Genomic DNA, 16,206 nt, shown 5'->3' on the forward strand with positions numbered 1-16,206 from the left:
AAAAGGTGAATGTGAGCTGTCCCCTGGAGATTCTGCCAGGCCGAGACCCCGGGGACTCTCAGTGATAGAAAACCACCAGGAGAGGCAGCAGGTGAAAGACCGGGAGACTTTAACCCCAATAACTCAGGATAATAAAACAGCTCAAGAGAACACTTAAAATAAGAATGTCACCTTTCATTGTTTTGAGGTAAAGGAAGATGTGGGAGTCATAAGACAGTAACAGGACCCTGTGGGAAAAGATCACGTTGATTTGCAAAAGAAGCAAAGGAATTCTACAATGAAACGTCTAGCCATTGAAATAGAGAAATCAATAGAAGGTTGAAAGAGCAGACTTCAGAGAATTAGTCTATTGGAAAAAAGATTTGAGAAAATCACTCAAATGTCACACGAAGAGGTAAAGATCTGGAAAATATGAGGGTTTCAATAATAGGGAAGAGAAATGAAAATGTCCATTATCTATTAACAGGAGCTCCAGAAACAGAAAAAGAAAATGGGAGAGGAGGGATGTTTGAAGGGATGATGGTGAAGTTTCCAGATATAAAGAAAAATGGAATTTCTAATTGAGGCAACACCACAAATCCTAATCAGAATAAATTAAATAAATCTACACATAGGTACAGCTTAGTAAATCTGCAGACCATAAAAAGACAACTACTTTAATTACCAAGACAAGAAAGATTATCTCAAAAGTAATGGCAGTGTTCATTTCTGCAACACACCTGCCAGAATTGGAACAGTAAGAGAAGATAAGCATGGCTCCTGCACGAGATGACACGCAAACTGTGAAGTATTCCATGTTTTTTAAAGTACAATAAGCCAGGAATAGAAAGTTAGGCACCATATGTTCTGATTCATACCTGGAAACTAAAAGTGTTGATCTCATAGAGGTTAAAAGTAGAGCAGAGGATACTAGAAGCTGACAAGGGAAGGGGGAGGGAAGGATAGGGAGACATATGTTAAAAGATATAAAATTTCAGCTAGACAAGAGGGATCAGTTCTAGGTTCTATAGCATGGTAAGATGACTACAATTAACAGTAATGTATTATATAGTTTCAAACAGCTATTAAATAGAAGGAGGGTATTGAATGTTTCCAAGACAAAGAAATGATGAATGTTTGAGATAGCAAATATGCTAATTACCTTGATTGCATCACTATCCATCACTTTGTACACCACGAATGTACAATATTATTTGTCAATTTAAAAAGGCGGGGTGCGGTGGCTCACGTCTGTAATCCCAGCACTTTGGGGGCCGAGGCGGGCGGATCACTTGAGGTCAAGAATTCGAGACCAGCCTGGCCAACATGGTGAAACCCCATCTCTACTAAAAATACAAAAATTAGCCAGGCATGGTGGCATGCACCTGTAATCCCAGCTACTCTGTAGGCTGAGGCAGGATAATTGCTTGAACCCGGGAGGCGGAGGTTGCAGTGAGCTGAGATCGCACCACTGGACTCCAGCCTGGGCAACAGAGCGAAACTCCATCTCAAAAATAAAAAAATAAAAATTTAAAAAGTAACGGCAATTAGGTAAAAGCACCTTTTTACAAAGCAGCAAACGACTTTGGAAGATAATGCAATAATATACTCAAAGTGCCAAGTGAAAATACAACAGCTATCCTAGAATTATATATTTCGCAAGTCTGTCGTTCAAGAATAAAGGTTAACTCAGCTATAACAAAGACTGAGAGAGTTTTTCATTCTAAATAGCTTAAAGATTATTTCAGCAGAAAGAATACTGAATCTAGAAGTGAATTGGATTTAAGAAACCATCTGAAGGGATGAAAAAACATTTTGATTCACTTAAATATGAACTGAGTGTAAAAATAATGATAAATGACCAGACCTGCAAGTTTACAAAAAGAAGGAAATAAAAGCAGCGCCCAGTATGGGAGGTGGGGGAGGGAAGCTGGGCATTGTAAGGCTTTTGTGGTGTTAGAGTACAATACAGAGATTAATGAGCTTCAGTGTTTATAAAGTTAATTATGCCTCTTAAAAAATGAAAGTTAACCACTAAAGAATTGAAGTAGAACACATTACTTCCAAGCCAGTGGGGGACTGAGGGGAGGAAAGAAAGCTATAAAACAAAATGTGTTTGATCCAATAGAGAGCAGAAGAGACAAAAAATAAAAGACCAAAAAAAAGCATCGTAGACCTTTTTGGCCAACCCTTATCTTCGCATTCCATTTCCCTCTCCTCTCCCCTGTCTTCCTAACCCCTTGATTTACAGAAATGACAGAGTCTCCCGGAAGATCCTCTTGACTCCACGGCAGATCAGCTGCCGCGTTCCTGGTGTCTGTGCCCACAGCTCCTGGAACTCCACCATCAGAACCCTTACAATGCTCCCTTGTGAGTGCACATGGCGGGGGCTCATCTAAAAGTATTAATTCATGTGTTTCCTCTGTACATTAAGTTGCTCTCCGTTCCAAAAGATGGGTTTTCTCCCCTAGTCCAATGCAAAGAGGAAACTAAGAGGAGAAAGAAAGAGCCACAGCCTGAGCGCCAGACAATGTCTGCTTATGGAGAATTTTAGTGTCCAGGCGGTGGAAGTGGCAGGGGAGAGAGGGTGTCCTGGATGGGGAGGGATAACAAAGACCTTCTCCTTGAAGGGCTAAAGGAAAGGCTGGAAGGAAGATGGGGCCCAGCTGTGCTCAGTGTAGGAGGCCCCCAGCCCCCTGCACTGTGGACCACAAATCGTCCAACAGCCCTGGGCACTTATAACTCTCCCGTCATCTTGCCCCGAAATGAGAGTAAGGGACCTGAAGATCTTGGGTAGGGGTAGGACAGAAGGGACCTTGTTCACTGACCATGATGAAACTGAGGAGAATCGATTAGAAATTTTCTGAACAGCTGAAGCAGCTGTGGTCACGAGACCACTGCACATGGCCAGGCATGCTGTGGAGTGTACGACCTGCACGACATTCTTACTGCAGACACAATGAGCCTTGTTTTAACTGCCAGTGTTGGGACAAAGACTCTCCTTGACCAGACTCTATTCAGAGTTCTCAAGCAGGCTTGACCTTGGCCTAGAAGAACTACGACTTGCAGCACAAGTGATTTCATCCACCCCACTACAGGAAAAGTCTTGAATAAACACTAGCATAGTTCCCATCAGTTCCAGGCTGTGTTCCTAGGATGACAATTCCAGCCCCCTTAAAATGCCTGCCTGAGAAAACTCAATGCTGCCGAAAGAATTTATTGTTTGTTTGGGAGGCCGAGGCAGGCAGATCATGAGGTCAGGAGTTTGAGACCAGCCTGGCCAACATAGTGAAACACCATCTCTACTAAAAATACAAACAATTAGCTGGGCATGGTGATGGGCGCCTGTAATCCCAGCTACTTGGGAGGCTGAGGCAAGAGAATCTCTTGAACCCAGGAGGTGAAGGTTGCAGTGAGCCAAGATTGCACCACTGCACTCCAGCCTGGGCGACAGTGCGAGACTCCATTTCCAAAAAAAAAAAAAATTACTGTTTGTTTCAGACAACACCTGATGATAGGCCTCTGAGCTCACTTTTCTTAGGGCATTTACTTTAGAAAGCTTGCAATTATATATTCTTTCTGTGCCTGTTTGAGACAGAAACCTTCTACCACCCAGAAATGTTCCATCAAGTATGTGGGAGCCATCTCTTTGAAATGCAAACATTCAGTGAAATAGCTCTCTTGTCTCCCAGTTCCTGTGGGATGGTAAGATCCTAACTTTGTGGGGTCTTAATCCAGTTGGCAAAACTATGTCCTGTCCTAAAGATAGGAGTCTTTTGTTTCTCCTCCAGGTAAGTGTCAATTAACAAACTCAGATGGCCTAAACCCATAGACCACCCCCCATTACCTTCCTTTAGTCCCTTTCCTTTAGCACATACCACCTTTGTCTCAGGGGAGCTGAGCTGAGATTTCACTGAGGTCTCTTCCTTACTGCAGTAGTACTGACTAGAATCCATCTTGTCTCCTTAACTAGTGTTCAGCTTTGTGTTTCTTTGACAATTCCAAGCTGGGCCAAAAGTTCCATGAGGGCAGGGCCATGCCTGTCTTGTATAATTGGCCACCACCAGAGTCAAGGTGTTCAGTAGATATTTACATAATGAATAAATGAACATAAGGTTTTTTTTTCACTTGATTTGCACTCTGATAGTGAGTTGCATCCTTTAACTGCCATCTTGCAAAAAATACAGTGCTGAACAAACAAATGCACCAAGAAAATGACTTAGGGTTTCTTGAACAAAATCTACTGCCAACTAATCATGGAGTGATTTCACTGCCATGGGTTTATTTTGTTTATTCAACAAACTTTACATGAGTCATGCAAAATGGTCTTCAGTTTCAAGCTTTCTTTTGAAATTTCCTCAGGATAAGAATGAACTAAAACAATGATGGAGCAACAAAATTAGCTGCTTTGACACCTACTGTTGAAGAAGGCAAAAATATTTATTTATTATGGTGCCGAGGTATAAGAGTTCTAACCATAATCTGCCAAGAACTTCAGGAATTATTGATGTCTTGAACTAAATAGTCACAATCAGCATTCTTGCTAAGCAACAATTCATTTGTTATTACAAGTTCAAAATAAATTCTTTAGGTAAGACAAAGAGAGTCCATTTATAATTCAATTTGTGTTTTTTTCAGCAATATACATCTAAACATAGTGAATACAAGATATTACATAATAGCGAGAATTGTCAGCTATTAAATACATACAATTTAAGATACAACTGCAAAAGGATTGTAACATTAAAATGCAATAACACTTGTGATATGTTACTGATGACAATACACTATTACCCATTAAAAAGTGATGTGGCTTGGCCGGGAGCGGTGGCTACCGCCAGTGACCAGCACTTTGGGAGGCTGAGGTGGGTGGATCATTTGAGGTCAGGAGTTCAAGACCACCCTGGCCAATATGGCGAAACCCCGTCTCTACTAAAAACACAAAAATTAGCCGGATATGGTGGCGGGTGCCTGTAATCTGTAATCCCAGCTATTCAGGAGGCTGAGGTAGGAGAATCATTTGAACTGGGGAGGCAGAAGATGCAATAAGCAAGATTGTGCCACTGCCCTCCAGCCTGGGTGACAAGCAAGAAAAAAAAAAAAAAAGTAATGTGGCTTTATTCTTACAAGAAACAAAAACTATCCTTATCCTTCGTTCAGTAATCTCACTCCAGGAATTATCTTTAAAAAATAATCGAAGAAGGAAAAGAAATGATATATGGGATGTTCACTGCCACATTATTTGCAATATCACACAAAAAAAGAAACTGAGAGGACTATCTCAATAAGTTAGGGAACATCAACTTACTGTAGCATGTTGCAGCTATCACAACTGATGATGATAAAGATAATATAGCAAAATAAAACTATTTGAAATATAATAAGTATAAAAGGCAAGGAGAGGGCTGGGCACGGTGGCTCACCCTTGTAATCCCAGCACTTTGGGAGGTCGAGGCAGGCAGATCGCCTGAGTGTCACGCGCGTCCGTGTGAAGAGACCACCAAACAGGCTTTATGTGAGCAACAAAGCTGTTTATTTCACCTGGGTGCAGGCGGGCTGAGTCCAAAAAGAGAATCAGCGAAGGGAGATGGGGTGGCGCTGTTTTATAGGATTTGGCTAGGTAGTGGAAAATTACAGTCAAAGGGGGTTGTCCTCTGGCTGGCAGGGGTGGGGGTCACAAGGTGCTCCGTTGGGGAACTTCTGAGCCAGGAGAAGGAATTTCACAAGGTAATGTCATCAGTCAAGGCAGGAATCAGCCATTTTCACTTCTTTCGTGATTCTTCACTTGCTTCAGGCCATCTGGATGTATACATGCAGGTCACAGGGGATATGATGGCTTAGCTTGGGCTCAGAGGCCTGACACTGAAGTCAGGAGTTCAGACCAACATGGTGAAACCCCATCTCTACTAAAAACACAAAAATTAGCTGGGCGTGGTGGCGGGTGCCTGTAATCCCAGCTCCTCGGGAGGCGGAGGCATGATAATCGCTTGAACCCAGGAGGCAGAGGTTGCAGTGAGCCGAGATTGTGCCACTGCACTCCAGCCTGGGGGATAGAGTGAGACTGTTTCAAAAAAAAAAAAGGCAAGGAGAAAAATTTTATGATTATAATCTTATAATAATTATGTATGCACATGAATGTGAAAAAGAATATGGAAAAGGAAAGATACTTTTCTTTTTGGTTCTGTAACTATTGTCATTATTGATGTCATGTTTTTAGTGCCCAAAAATATGCACACACAATTTTTTGATGAGAGAGAGATCCTGTGGAGTACAGATCTTGACCAAAACAAATGAGAAAACTGTTGGGACAGGACAGTGTGCATTGTGCAGACTCTAGTACAAGACTCTGTGTTCAAATTCTGACTCTGCCACTGACTAGCTAGGTATCCTTCAGCAAGTTACTCAACTTCTGTAGCCCTTGGCTTTCCCATCTACTTGTATTTCATAGGGTTACTCTGAGGGTTAAATGAGTAAGTGCTTAAAACAGTATCTGGAGCATCATGAGTAGTTCAGTGTTGGCTAAGTATTATTTTTATTATTATCAAGGAACCTCTTTACACAGAAGTCTCCTTATTATGAATTTCTCTGAAGCTCTCACAGATAAAATGGACTTTGATTCTACCCCAGAGTCATAAGTCATACTCCTCTCACATGAACCATTATTTTAGTCAGTCCTTTATCTATACTTGGACATTTAGGCATTTTTCTTTTTGCTTTTATGTCCTAATGTTAATGAAATCTTCAAGCATATATTTTTTTCGTTTAGTTGTAAGAATTCAGCATAGATATTTCTCTCCACACAAGACCATTCTCTGGACATAAGTCATTGCAGGCAAATTCTCTGACCAAGATTCCCTAGTCTAGAGTCTAGGAGAATTGCGGATTTTCTTTGGTGACTTTGTGCAGGAAAAAGACTTGGAAAGTGGAATTGTGAAGAAAATGTCAGCTTTACCACTTGCATATCTTAAGTCACAAATCTACCATGGGGAATGTAAAGATGAATGAACACTGGCTGTTCCATTACTGTTTTTCTTATCATAATTACCCTAAAAATATTATAGGTTTACAGAAAAGCCCCCTAGCATCCCATCGAGCGTGGATTCTCAATTTGACTTCTGGGCATCCTTCCTCCTTTTGTGTTAACACAGCATGCTTCCCCATGAATATGCACATAGGTAATTCTCTGTACATCCTGCCTCTACAGGCTCATGGGCTTCCGCAGCCTCAGCTTTAGAAGAAAGACTCAGAAATCTGCATTTCCAGCTTCCAAACCCCCTTCTCTGGAGCTCTGTGATTGGGACTACCTCTTCCATTGGAGTGTCCTCTAATTCACCACGCCCAGAGAGCAGGAGGGACTTGGGCAGGCCAGTCAAGCAACGTTTTGATGAAAAGGAACACCAAGGGCCAGTGTGTGATGGATTTGAGTCCAGCCTAGAGCAAGTCTGTTATTTTTTGTCCACGGTCTTCAAGCTGAATAACACACACACACCTCCCCTATCACAAATGTCCTTCTCCCATGTTTCAAAATAACAGAGGTGTATTTCTTCCCCACTGTGAACCTTACATCGACTCTGGAAATAAAAAGCTTCTGGAAAATGAAGAAAGGGTTAATGAGATCATGTCCTTGTGAAGCTTCCTTCCATCAAGGCGCTTTGGTAAGGTTTCCCATCTTGCTGGCTTTGTAACTATTTTTGTTTAGGGTAAAGCATGGAAACAGAGTCAGAGGTGAGCATGTTGGGCCACATTGCTATGTTTGATAATAAGACTTACTACCCAACAGGGAGGCAGAAGTGGTAATAAGTTTTGAAGACCTTGTTTCTTCTATTACTCAGCTGAAGCCAAATTGCTCCTGCAAGAGCTGGCCATAAGAGCAGAGCAATGAGCCCAGGACACAACATTGGCAGCAGAAGAGCTTTATTTCATCAGACAAGAGAACATGGCAAAGCTCTGTGTCTCACCTGTGTATTTATCTTAGAAGGCAACCTCAGAAGTGGGATGGCTGTCTCAGCACACACATTAACACAAAGGGTTTGAATCTAAAAAATTGGAAGGTAGGATTACCCAACAGAGAAGAAATCTGAGTTGGCTGCTGGGTTTGCTGAAGAGGACTGGCTTTGCAGATTTGGTTAAAAGGTGATCATTTTACTAATTGAGTGACATCAATGAGCCAAAATTTGCCATTCTTAAGTTTTTGACAAAAGCATTTTAAAAGAAGATTTAAAAATACTGTATCATACTACAAAAGTGTACTAACGAACAATATTTCAATCTTACTTTTTCTAACAGTATTAATCAATTATAGAAGGTACCTCTAATAAAATAAGTATAATTAATGTCATTCAGGAAAGCTTTTTTTTTGGTAGATGTTCCAGAAACTGAGACAATGACTCTAATTTGGGCCAATCAAATTTGTTTGAAAGTTAGCTGGTTTCTAGTACTTTTAAAAAATAGAGGAGAACCTAATCAAATTGTCAGATAATAGGACCTTAAAAATAAGTTTCTGTGATTTTTGGCATGAGCCCTAGAAGGAGTTGTAAAAATTGAGCGACGCTTAGTGACTTCTTCCATTCCTATGTACTTATTCACAGATCATTACTATAACCATGCCCCTAAATACAAACAGAATTAAATCTTAAAATTGCCCTCACTGCTTACAACAGTGAAATTAAAAAACAACCACAACAACAAACCAAACGTGTATATATAGAATTGATGCCCAAACTGTCTCATTTTAACAAGAAATAGCACTCATTCATGGGTACTGGAACACAAGAGAAATAAAAGCCCCTTCCTACTCAGTAAGAGATACATTTCGGATAAAATTCTATATTTTTTCTACTAAAAATGTATAACATGTGTAATCAATTGTGTATGAATCACAACTGTAAAATATATTAATCTGGATATTTCTCATATATAAAAACTCGATGCTTACAAAGAATTAAAAAAATCTAATTCCCACTATGTACTTATTTTTGTTGACAGGACATATGACATAGTGATGAGTAAGACTTCCTGCCAGAGGGTTATACTATATTAGGATAAAATGCAGCGGGGTTGGTGAAATAGAAATGTAAGTTCCGGGGGAAAAGAATAATGTAAATATTCAACTGTTAATTAAAAGCTTTACATGTATTTTATAAATTGATCATGGAAACTCTCAAAGTCTATAATATTCAGATTCCATAGGATATATATTCTTGAACAGATAACTTTATTGTAAAATGTCAATATTGAAGTAAATACAGATAATATACTTTGCTACTGATTAGACTTATAAAACACATTTTTAAAATGTCAACATTAAAAGTGCAAAACTTGTGAGTTGAAGGGACAGCTAAAGACAGGCAGGCATAATCATAAGAGACCAGGCGTGCAGAAGGGAAGCACAGAGGCTGTTCCCTGAGCAGGAGCTCTCAGCTTGCCTGGAGAAAACCGTGGAGAGAGAGAGTGTGCAATGAGGTCTGGAGGGTTCTCCGTGTGGAGGCAGGATATTTGGACTCTCTTATATCGGATTTGTGGTCATTCCAGGCTTTGGAACTGGGAAGGGAAATGGTTTAGCTTAGCATTATTGAACAAATACAAGGTAGGAAGCATGCTGTGAGAGCCTTCAGAGGAACAATAGCCAGCTAGCTCTTGATGATGAGAACGCTGGAGAAGGTGCTTCCTACTTCACCAGTTCTCCTGGGAGAAGAACATGGCCAGCCCAAAGGGATCTCAGGAGGACTGCGGGTGTGCGAGGATGTGTGTGTGCACGCGAGTGTGGAGTGTGTGAGAGTGTGCAAATCTATAGTGTGTGTGAGAGTGTGGGGTGTGAGAGTGTACAAATCTGTATTGTGTGGGGTGTGTATGGTATGTGTGGTGTGTGTGTGAGTGTGGGGGTGTGTGTGAGATAGAGTGTGGGGTGTGTGACTATGGTGTATGAATGAGTGTGTATGACTGTGGGTTGTGTATGGTGTGTGTGGTATGTGAGTGTGTGTAAGTGAAGGGTGTGTGTGAGACAGAGTGTCGAGTGTGAGTGTGGTGTCTGTGGTGTGTGACTATGGTGTGTGAGTGTAGGAGTGTGGGGTGTGTGACTATGGTGGGTACGTGTTAGGGTGGGTGAGTGTGTGAATGTGAGTATGAGTGTAAGAGAGTATGGGTGTGTGACTGGTGAGTGTGTGTAAGATGTGCGTGTGTGTGAGAGCATCGGGTGTGTGACTATGATGAGTGTATGTAGGGTGTGTGTGTAAGTGATAGAGTGTAGGGTGAGTGTGCGAATGTGTGTGGTGTGTGTGGGGGGTGTGTAAGTGTGAGTGTGTGAGTGGGTGTGTGAGACTGTGGGATGTGCGACTATGGTGGGTGTGTATAGGGTGAGCGTGTGAATGTGTGTGCTGTGTGTGAATGTGGGGTGTGAGTGTGAGTGTGAGAGAGTGTGGGGTGTGTGACTATGGTAGGTGAGTATGTGTAGGGTGTGTGTAAATGTGAGTGTGTGGTGTGTGAGTGTGTGTGTGTGAGTGTGGGGTGTGTGACTATGGTGTGTGTGTGTGTAGGGTGTTGGAGTGTGTGCGTTGAGGGTCGAGATGACCTAGGGGCAATGGCAGGAAAGATGTGGGTTGTCATTGCTCAGACTGAATGGGGCAGCCACAGCTGACAGGGAATCAGGGGCCCAGTGCCGGCTCCAGGGGCCTGTGAACCAGCGCCTTCACTGGGAACCCTGTGCTGGGTTTAATGCTCTGCTGTCGCCATCTTGAAATCTTTAATAATTTTTGCACAAGCTGTCCCGCATTTTCCTTTGTCACTGGGGCCACGGTTATGTTGCCAGTCCTGGAAGCGGTCTCTGTTCGTCAGAGGCCCCCACCTGCCCAGCATACTCACATCCCCCTCACCTTACCGCTCCTCTCCCAGTGGGCAGAGTCCTGCTGATCCTTGTCTTGCCATGAGCCACACCTGTTCTTTATGCAGCAGTGCCTGATACAGATTTAGGGGCTCAGTTTGGAGAAATCGCTCAGGGCTGGGGGAGCTGTAGAGGGTTATTTAGCAGAGGCAGTGATCGCTCTGTGCCAAGAGGCGGGTCCCACCCTCTCCTTGGGCCACCGTGTGCGCTTCTGGGCATCTGTCCACCCAGGACGCATCGCTTTGCACGGGGCTAATCAATGCCTCTCCACAGGTAGCAGGAAGGCGGTCTAGGGCAGCAGAGCCTTTCTCTGATTTGCATAAAGTCATTATCTGGAAAAGCTGTTTCTCTGTGTGAGTGTGTGGGGGTGGGATGGGGGGATTCCGCTCCCTCTTCCACTTAATGAGTGAGTTCCTACATGGTAAGACTGTGACCCCCACCCATACCCCCAAAAGAAGAGATTTTCCGTTTTCTTTTTTTTTTTTTTTCTCATCTTTCCTAATTTTCTTGAGTGTACACAGAACAAAAACTATTTTTTTCTATAAATTCTCCTTTGGATTACATCACCTTAGAGAAAGATGCACTGGGATCAGGGATGGGGGCTTTTGTGTTCCAATCAATAGGCCTTTTTTCTTTTCTTTAAGAATTTAATTTATTGGATAATATGAATGCGTTTGAGAGATATGTGCCCGTCCTTTAGCTCACTGATCTCCTACAACAATCGGTGCTTTTATGAAATGAATATGATACACACACTACCATGTATATACTTAAAAAAATGGCTCAAGGGCAGGGGGAAAATAAAACTCAATTTAAAACATAGTTTAATTTTTTCTCACTTTCTGATGTACATGAATGTAAAATATTACAAATTATTCTTCATATGAGTGTTAAAACCACCAAAGATTTAAATTTAATAAATAAAGGTATGTAATGTAACTCCAAACTTACTTAGAAACTTGCCGAGCTGACTTTGTAGCTGTGCATACTGTGGAAGAAACTATCAAAACACACTCCTAGAGCCTCTCACTGGAGCCTGGCCCATCTCCCGCTCAGGGCAGAAGTGTGCAGAGAGAGTGGCCCACCGCACTCATCCTGAGGGCGTTAAATCAATGAGGCAGGAGATTCATACATATGCAGTTACCCTCTGAGAGCCGGGACCTGTGGCAAACTACCCTGGACTCCAATGCTGAATGAGATCATCACAGAGGTGCTGGCTGTTTGTCATCAAAGCATGGTTCACTTATGCAAAATGGAACAATTGAATGCAACAAACCCTAGACACTGATTGAAATAGTTGTCTTAGAAACAGTAAGACCTATCTGGTTTCAGATAAAATCAAGTAAAGATAGAGGCAGTGCCTACCTTTTTATATTAAAATACCTGCAAAATACTAAACTCTTTAGAATACCAAAATATCAAAATATCAAAATCCGATAATGTGTCAAAATTAAGAAACAAACACATATCTCCTAACAGTATTGGAGAGGAAGGAGAAGAGTCAGTCCATAGGAGGGATTTCACCCGCTATAGCACTGATGGTTAGATAATAATAATACAAAGTGGTTGCAGGAGATTGGAAAATTCCAGGCGGCAGTTTCACATGACTAGAAAAAGGACACTTGAAATAGCTGCAGAAGCTATGAGCTTATAAAATCCTGAAAAACCAGGGTGTGGACCAAGCTGGCTAAGACCGACTGGACCCAAGGTGGTGCCGGATTTGGCCTGGGTTTCTCCTAGAACCTCATTATACGCTCATTAACATCCTCAATCACACACCCACCACCCCGTGACAGTTCTGGGAATACCTATATTTGGTGTAAAAATGGGTGGCACCACAGTTCCGAGAAATTTCTACCTTCTTCCAGGAATTTTCATGAATATTCCACCTCTTGGTTAAAGAAATCCATAAAGATAGCAGCCCAAATCCATGGGGCAAACTCTCTCTTTAATATGCCTGCACTTCCTTGAGTATGTACTTTTTGTTTTGCAAATAAATCTCCCAACTTTCACGATTTTTGGATTCATCCTCAAGTTCCTTCTCACAATGGTGTCAAAAGTCTGGATATCAGCTTGAGTCCAGGTCCTACTGGTATTTGGGGACCGACCCCAGCCCACCAGTATCAATGGTGCCAGCCTAAGAGATGGAAGTGATGATGCCCGTGGGCTCTGCTTTCTGGGGCAGTAACGTAAGAGGCATGGCTACCAAGCAGGGAGGACTACCGGTCGTTCAAGTTACCAGGCAGATCTGCCACCCTGTGGCTGTGTGGGCAACTTCCTGAGGCAGACAGCCTTGCCCAGGGCCTGGCCCCCAGGAGACACCTTTGTGTGTGGATGGGAGTTGAGAGCTCCTTTAGGAAGCCTGACAAGGTGGCACAGGGCCTCCCAGACTGTGCGACCTCACATACAGTGCAGTGCACAGCCTTGAGAAGTTTATATTCCCCTTTTAAGACTGAAGCCCCAGTAATGAACACCATACCATTAACACTTCTTTCTTTTTTCTCGGGAAATAAATAGAATTAGCAATATGTGACAGTTATCTATTGCTATTAAGTCATTCTTTGGATCTGGGAATCCTTCTATGTGGAAAGTAAATCATACTTGTGGCAGTAAGTAAGGGGAACACAATGATTGCCAAAGTCTTGGCAAAAAGACTCCCTGATTAAAAAACAGTCCTTCAGAGAAACCGTCATCGGACCTGCCTCAGATGAGGTAGCAGGGTACTGAATGCTGGTTGCCACAGCCCAGTTATTTTGGCTTAAGGAAGGTAATAAAAGGTGAATAGTGGCCGGGCACTGTGGCTCATGCCTGTAATCCCAGCACTTTGGGAGGCCAAGAAGGACGGATTACCTGAGGTCAGGAGTTCGAGACCAGACAGACCAACGTGGTGAAACCCTGTCTCTACTAAAAATACAAAAACTAGCCAGGCGTGGTGGCAGGCACCTATAATCTCAGCTACTTGGGAGGCTGAGGCAGAATTGCTTGAACCCAGGAGGCGGAGGGTGCAGTGAGCCAAGATCGTGCCATTGCACTCCAGCCTGGGCGACAGAGTGAGACTCCATCTCAAAAAAAAAAAAAAAAAAAAAAGGGTGGAGAGCATCCCCTTCCCCTTCTGTTAAAGCATTTGCCTGGTTGAATCCACAGAGCTTGGCCATCTTAAAGGATTTCAGAGAAAGGACAGGTCAAGGACTAGCCAAGAAAAGAAGGTCCTTGTCTCTGATTTGAGCAAGGTTTTGCGGAAAAGAAGGGTCCAGGGAGCACACACACAGGTTTATGGTTTTTCTTTCTTTTTTGGGGTAGGGGTGGCTTTCTGGTAAAGACCGGAAAACCTGCTAGACAAATTCTAAATGAGCTGTAACACTAGCTTTATGCTTTTTCATACACTGCATCTGAACTGATCAGAGAATGAACGAGCATCCCAGATTTTTAAGGAAGAGAAAATCTCACTTTAGTTCAGCATTTTAAAAAATGCCTACTAAGATTAAGATTTAGTGATTAAATGCTGACTAAATACAGAAATTACCATGGTCTTATAAACCAAAAAAATAGAATTCCAAGCCACTCAACTGACTGAACAGACCCTCTTCTTGGCCAAGAGGACCCAAAGAAACCTGAAAAACCAGTTCAGGCCATATGGGACGTGCCTCATGATACCCTCCTCCCTTTGGAGTTCAGGCACAACTGACCGGCATTAACATTAAAAGAGATCCCAAGATTGACAGAACAGACTCTTTGCAACAATAAGATGCAAACATGTTTGCATAGCATCACATAACACATAGCCAGTGCTGAAGCGAATCAAAGCATTTTACTCCAAAATATATTTTTTGACATATTTTGAAATGGCCCTGCAAAGCTGTCTCTTGTGGGGGGCATTCATAATCTGTAGAGAATCTCCTTCCCTTACTAGGTCTTTCTGTTAGAGTACATAGTTAGGCAGACGCAAGCAGGGCAGGAGAGGCCACCCAGGAATGTCAACTTGTAGCCATCAGGTGAAGGTCAGGCAGTTGTTAACTGTCTCTCTAAAATAATAATTGGTCGCAGCCAGTGCCAGGGAAAGGCAGTCTCCCACTAGATAGAAAACACATCAAGTGGCTGGGTGTGGTGGCTCATGCTTATAATCCCAGCAACTTGGGAGGCTGAGTTGGGTTGATCACTTGAGGTCAGGAGTTCAAGACCAACCTGACCAAGATGGTGAAACCCCATCTCTACTAAAAATATAAAAATTAGCTGGGTGTGGTGGCGGGCACCTGTAATCCCAGCTACTTAGGAGGCTGAGGCAGGAGAATTGTTTGAACCTCGGAGGCAAAGGGTGCAGTGAGCCAAGATTGCGCCATTGCACTCCAGCCTGGGCGACAGAGCAAGTCTCCATCTCAAAAAAAAGAAAACACGTGAAGTAAGATAGGAAGATATAATACATATAATATTTTGGAAAGAGGGCATGAGATAGGAGTTCGGCAGGACTGGTTTCTGAAGATACAGGTCACAAAGATCCTGCTGATGAAACAGGACGCGGTAAAGGAGCTGGCCAAAACCTGCTGAAACCAAGATGGCTACAAATGCAAATTCTAGTAGTCCTCACTGCTCATTATTCGCTAATTATAATGCATTAGCATGCTAAAAGACACTCTCACCAGCGCCATGACAGTTTACAAATGCCATAGCAATGTCCAGAAGTTACCTTATATGGTGTGAAAGGGGGAGGGACCATCGGTTCCAGGAATTCCCATCCCCTTTCCTGGAAAGCTCATGAATAATGCACCCGTTATTTAGCATATAATCAAGAAATAGCCATAAAAACAGCCAGCCAGCAGCCGTTGGGGCTGCTCTGCCTATGGAGTAGCCACGCTTTTATGACTTTACTTTCTTAATAAACTTGCTTTCACTTTACCCTGTCAGCCGGCTCTTGAATTCCTTTCTGTGTAAAGCCAAGAGCCCAGGTGGCCTTCCAGGCTGAATCCCAATTTTGGGGTTCGCCCTATGACAGCAAGGATATAGAAATGTATGTACAACTTTAACAGATGGGGAAAGATATCTATTAAAATAAGATCTAAAAAATAAAGTATGCCAAAATGTTGAATTGATCGTCACCAGCTGGTAGCATTAAGGACAATTTTTTTCTTTATACTTTTCTATATTTTCCAATGTCCTAAAGTAAGCATGCATAAGTTATTAATATAATTAGTAGATTTAAATGAATTTATTTAAAAAGAATCTTCGATAATGTATCACTTTTTTCTTTTTATGAAGTTTATCTTTACATATTTAGTCATTTTTGTTGATACATATTAGATATATGTATACTCAAGGTACATGTCATATTAGGTTGGTGTGAAAGTAATAATAATTTG

At 42.3% G+C, this 16,206-nt stretch overlaps 1 protein-coding gene and 2 non-coding genes across 7 annotated transcripts in view; 1 reads left to right on the top strand and 2 right to left on the bottom strand.

The window, feature by feature from the left end:
- Positions 1-16,206, bottom strand: part of HECW1 (HECT, C2 and WW domain containing E3 ubiquitin protein ligase 1) — a 456,699-nt gene that overhangs the window by 360,867 nt on the left and 79,626 nt on the right. The gene's annotated exons all lie outside the window — the stretch shown is intronic.
- Positions 699-802, top strand: LOC112134444 (U6 spliceosomal RNA). Its single transcript, XR_002915874.1, has one exon. It is a non-coding gene; the product is annotated as a U6 spliceosomal RNA (small nuclear RNA).
- On the bottom strand, positions 14,157-14,218 carry LOC112134466 (U7 small nuclear RNA). The gene has a single exon (XR_002915892.2). It is a non-coding gene; the product is annotated as a U7 small nuclear RNA (small nuclear RNA).

This window comes from Pongo abelii, chromosome 6, assembly GCF_028885655.2.
Source record: "Pongo abelii isolate AG06213 chromosome 6, NHGRI_mPonAbe1-v2.0_pri, whole genome shotgun sequence".
NCBI classification, from domain to species: Eukaryota; Metazoa; Chordata; class Mammalia; order Primates; family Hominidae; genus Pongo; species Pongo abelii.